At 35.1% G+C, this 6,037-nt stretch overlaps 1 long non-coding RNA gene across 1 annotated transcript; it reads right to left on the bottom strand.

Annotated features, from left to right (window-relative positions):
* Window positions 1-1,623: 1,623 nt before the first annotated feature.
* Window positions 1,624-5,604, bottom strand: LOC129877876 (uncharacterized). The gene is made up of 2 exons (XR_008763654.1): window positions 3,777-5,604; window positions 1,624-1,948 (listed from the first exon to the last, which is right to left on the bottom strand). It is a non-coding gene; the product is annotated as an uncharacterized LOC129877876 (long non-coding RNA).
* Window positions 5,605-6,037: the final 433 nt, after the last annotated feature.

Here is a 6,037-nt window from a genome sequence, read left to right as displayed (position 1 = left end):
AACGGAATTGGATCATCCTACAGTGAGATATCATTTTTCTTCTACAAATACTCCATTTTGTTACAGCCCCAGATTTTGCAAAAATTAATTTATTTGAAATAGTTAGCCTCCGAATTGTAAGCTATGGTCTTGACGAAAGTCTTAGAGAATGATGTCGGGGTTTTTCAGCAATGTGAATCACCTAATTTTGACCAAACTACGAAGAGTTATGCTAAAAATACAAAAGCAATATCATTTTAATCGAGAATTAAAACACCACATATAACATTTTAGGGGATATTACAGTTACACACCATATGAAAAACTAACTTCCGACTTTATATTAACGAGAAGTTCAAATATGAGCCATGGATTACAAAATTATTTAAGCCAAATACTTCACCAAAATTAAATTTACAGAATAGAAAAAAAAGAAACCATAGCTTTTTGAAAAATGGGGAGTGTAAATTTGATAAATCAAACCAGATAGCTTTTGGAAAAAATGGAGAGTGTAAATTTGATAAATCAAACCAATTAGAGAAACAATACTTTTTACTACCCTAACAAGCATCAACCTGAATAGAAACACGAGCAATATAATTAGAATATTAAACATGAAAATTAAAGGAAAGCATAACATTTAAACATAGAGTTTTACGCTCAAACCACATATTAGAGATGCACTTTTAATACTTAAACGTCTGAAATATACCAAATTGAGTCAAAACAACCTATTTTTAGACATCAACAGTAGACATAAAAAGTTGAGACAAATAGGAGAATTTGGGAAGGAGAAAATGGACAGAAAGTTCAAAGAGGAAATTAAAAAAACCTCCTTCGATTCATAAAGATAAACATCAACTAAAAATGAGATAACATCACAAGAGAGTTCAACTTTTCGGGAGCAATGATTTTGGTGTGAGATGAGCTGAAGAGAGTCAACCTCGGGTAAGAAATCCATCGAAAAATCAAGAACGAACAGAAACTTCAAATTCTAGATCTTGTCCAAGCAGGAGACTGTTTCTTGACAGAAAACTTTGATAATTTCGGAGATATTTTTTTTTCTTTTTAGAGTGAAATCTATATGTATATTTTTAAAACTTATCTTCTAACCTATATCAGTGAAGAAGAAGGTGGGTTTATATAGGAAAAAATGGGGGAATTTGCGGGGGGAAAACCCATAGAATTTGAAGGGTTTTCTGATGAATTTTCTTAACTTCAAAATTCAAATTTTATTTTTGAATAAGGAATATCTCAAAATCGTCCACTTGGCCCTACTCGCATACATAAAGGACAAGGAATGCAAGTGTAGTAGTTGTACGGATTGTCAAGGTTCGTTGAGGAAGAAGATGGAATAGGGGGTATACATATACGCGTGGCTGTGATGTACACGTTTGATGTACGTAGAGGATGTGTAGGTGTAAACGTTGGAGGTTGGGGAATTTGTTTGTTATGTCAGTAGGCTTGATGATGTTATAATTGTGGGAATTGTTAGGCTTTGGGGAGGAAATAAATTGGGTCAGTGGAGGAGTGAAAGTGTTATAAAATATAATATGTATGTTGTCACGATCCGATTTGTACCTACTATCAATCCACCATTAGGAAAACCTAACCCTAAAATCCGAAATCATAGACAACGGACCATCACAAGCGGAAGGAAAGAATTGACTAATAATATTAATAATAATAACAATAATAATAAAGAAAAGAAGAACAAGAACAATACAACAAGATAACCTCCAAGACCTGATTTCAGTTGGTAGTCGAGCCACTAAACTAAATAAAGGAGTACAAAGTTTATACAGATATAATAATAGCATAACTGTCTCTGAGTGAAAAATAAAGGCTAGTCCAAGCTGAAATAGAGGGAGATAGGCAACTCCAAATGCTAAGAGCTAACCCTAGTCTCCAAAATTCAAGAGATGCTCCGCACGAAATCCAAATTAGTAAAGAAAAACCGTAGTATGATCTGCAGGTTGCAGAAGTGTAGTATGAGTACCAACAAGTGACACTCAGTAGGCATCGGCCGACTGAGCTCCAAAGGTACAACAAGTATAAAGAACATGTAAGCAAGGAGTATATATCACATGTAACTAACAAGAATATTATGGAATCCTACAATAAGATACATCTGATACAAGAAAGAGAGAGAAGATAGGAAACATGCAAAGAAACCAATGACGTATCTGATGGCGCCAGCCTAAAACCTAAACACGATAACATACTATGAAAGGGGACAACTAAGTGACAACCCACTAATAAAAGTAAACACAGATATCACATAAAGGCTTAAAGGATCGTATCAACTAAATTCCTGCACAAAAAATTAGGTAAATAAGAACAAGGGCAGTAACTACCTTCAAACAAGAGACCCCCCTTTATACCGCTACAAGTTCACAAATAGTAAGACAATACTTTCCGAGCCCCTGTATACCCAGAAGGTTCACTCACAAATAGATAAATTCGTACGACATCCCATACTACCGATAGTTACAAACAAATATGCTGGTGATAGGCAATGCATATATGAATGAGAGTCATGCAATAAAACCAGTAGTGCTATCAGTGCCAAGTGCCTCATACCAAGATATATACACCCACTTTTACTACCTACTTCCAATTTCGGCCAAGAAGTAGGATCCATGCGCCTCTCTGGATCGCCATGCGGGGCTCGAGAATGTCCCTATATACCTACCTGGTCCTAATCCAGGTCTTATATCAATATAGATATGTATAAGTCTGTATGTTTGATCATCAAGAATATGCTCTGTCATGGTGACCAGAGATAAATAGTCAAATCAGATAGAAAGGGGAGGGAACTATCTTCGATCAAATTAAAATCATAAAATAAGCGCATCATCAATGCCTCAAATCAATATCATAAAATGAGCGCATCCTCGATGCCTCTAATCCACTGAAAATAGTAGTAAAGGTAGTACGACCCCCGTTCGAAAGTCAATATAAAAATAGTTTGAATTTCAACACAGCTTTCTCAAATCAGTATCAAGAACTAATGCATGCACCGGGGTCGATTACGTCCATGAGAAAATAATGATCCAATTCAATGCATGCCATCATCAGCACCCAAACAACACACACAATCACATTCAATAATGACGCCACAAACACCTTTTCCTCTAGAGCATAAAAACAGGGCTAACAAATGCAACTAACTTCTAACCAAGGTCTAAAGCTCAAATCTACTCCTCTAACTCAATCACAAGACCCAAAGGGAGCTCAACCCTAATTAGGTAAAAAGGAGGAGGATATGAGAAAATAGGTACTTAGCTAGTAAATCAATAGCTCCAGATCCAACTAAAGTACATTTCCGAAAGTACAAACACAACTAGCCCCGCTAGACATCAAAAATAAAAGAATAGAGGGTTCTAACCCTCAATCCAAAAATGGGGCCCAACAGTAATTCATAAGTATAATTGGGTGAAAACCACTACACCAAGGCTCCAGAATATGTGCTACAATAGCGAATGACACTAAGTCTCAGAAATCCCTGCCAACAACGGCTACATCGACTAAGGATCAACTCAAACTCAATTTTAAGGTATAATTTCTCCAACCACCATAAACATCAAACAAGCCACCTAAAATAGGCTAATCAATAATCTACTACATACACTGAGGGTTTCATAAGGAAAACATAGCTTAAGGCTCATACCAGGACAAGGAACCAAGAAACTAGGAATCGAGCCTAATCCATCACATAAAATCCAAACCAAAAATAATTTATACTAAATAATACCTCATGAAGCTCAATCAAAGGGAAAGAGACCGTAGCCTACCTCAAAGCCGAACACGCGCGCTCCAATTCCACATACTGATAGCTTTTCACTCCAAAAGTGACTTCAAATGCCTTCGCGCTATCAAAATATTGATCACCTCATCAATATGAATGTTTTAACACTAAAATCGCATTTTTTGGAGACGAACCCAAAATTGGGTCTAAAACAGAATTATGGGATCCGTGATGGAAATTCAAAAAACGACTCCTTGAAAAGGTTCTAAATACATTATTGAGCTTGTACCCCAAAATAGGGCACAAATCAATGCTCAAAATGACCAAAATCATCCCAATAATTAAAAACACCATTAAAGCTTAAACTAAGTTAGAGCATCCCCTCTTTTCTGAATTTTACCTCAAACAAAGGTTCCCCAGAACTTTTGGAACACCACTTCATTCCCAATGAAAAATCACACAATTTAGAGCTTTGAATCACTCAAAATGCACCTAAAATGATCAAGATATCAAATCTCATAATTCACCAAAAATCTAATTCGAAAATAAGAAATGCAGCAACTATAATGCAAATATTACCACAAACAAAGCTTTCAATTCAGTTTCTGAGCTCAACAACGCATTCTCCTCAAAAAATCTCACAATTTTGACTTTTGAATCACTCAATTCAGATCAAAATTGATCAAACTATCACTATCCAAAGTTTTCAAATAAATCCCCTTGAATTTGGAAAGGAACAACCATTTATAGCCGTTTATTTCCTCATCACAATCGTGATGGCTTATAGGTCACGACTGTGCCTCTCCATTCTAGATGATCACCATGATCGCGTGGACCCTCTTGCACCAGATTTCAACAACTGTTTTGATGCTCCGGACATATTCGGAGTCAGGAAAATGCAAACCGTATATGGAGTCTGATTGGAAATGACATTCTGATCTCAAAAGTGTTGTTGAAATTCCCATCCGAGGACATCTAGAAAAACAATGGTCCCACACCCAAACTTCAGATTAAACCACAATCCACAAAAGGGCTCAAAATGAGATTGAAAGCCTTGAGACACGAACGAAAGGTCGTTCTAGACCAAACTGAACATTTCAAATCTAATCGCATTAAGGGAAATTCAATCCGAGCATGTTTTCTAAGAATGTTGACCAAAGTCGACTTTAGATGAAATTTCAAAGACTAAAGTGCCAAATGGCCTCAAACTCGCATCGATTGCCTCGATACCCATGCCGACCACGCTACTAGCCTAATTTGGTCATTCTAGAGCTAATGGAACCATTACAATTTTGTTCTGAGGTCGCCTTCCTAGAGTTTTCACCAAAGTCAACCATTCAAGCTCCAAGACCTCCAAAACAGAAAAATGTGCATAAAACCTAAACGAACGACCAAGCGACCAAACAGTCAGTGCGAGCAAGTCATAAATGACTTGGGATCACTATAGGAAAGCTCTAAAGGTGGAAAAGATTAGAAAAAGACAAAAATGACATGGAGGGTCATTACATATGTATTGTGGTACGGTATTGTAATGTAATGGGAAAAATAAGGTATATGTTTGATGTTGCCACGTGGTATAGAAATATGAGTAGGTATTGGTCAGTAGTTGTATATAAATAGGAAATTGTAAGTATAGGTGTATACATGTTAGTTCGTTTGGTGAAATAGGAAATTGATTTGTGGGGATTGTTTACGGATGTATGGAATTGGGCTTTGGATTGAAATGGGTTTAAATATATTGTAGTCGAGTTGGACCAATATAAGGGAAAATGAAGGAAAATGGGCTCAATTGGCAATAATTGCAATTTAAGAAATGGTCACATTGATTTAATTATAGCCATAATAAATTAAGAAATTAACCGAATATAAAATTAATTAGGAAATTCGGCTAAAATTTAGATAGGGCGAATTAAAATTAATTAATTAACGAGCTTATTAATCTTTACAAAGTAAAATAATGAACTTAATTTTAAACTAATTAACTTAAAATATAAATCTATAATTAAACTAACCTAATTAACATAATATTTAGTTAAAAATGAATTATTTTTGAGATGATTTTCAAATAACCACAAAAATAGTAATTAAGGAGACAATTTATATATTATAAAAAAAAAATTAAAAATGATAAAATTAATTAAGAATAACATGAAAATATTTTAATTTTTCTTCTAAAAACTAATTATTTCAAATTTTTTGAAATTGAAGAAGCTCGCTAATTTGCCTTGTGGAGGGTCAAAATTGAGTGTCAATAACTGTCCCCTTTTTTTGGATAGGATCGATGAAAGAGACCCTAGGAAAATAAAA

This window comes from Solanum dulcamara, chromosome 12 (genome assembly GCF_947179165.1).
Source record: "Solanum dulcamara chromosome 12, daSolDulc1.2, whole genome shotgun sequence".
Classification (NCBI taxonomy): domain Eukaryota; kingdom Viridiplantae; phylum Streptophyta; class Magnoliopsida; order Solanales; family Solanaceae; genus Solanum; species Solanum dulcamara.
Note: the sequence above shows the minus strand (reverse complement) of the source record. Positions and strands in the feature narration are given on the sequence as shown.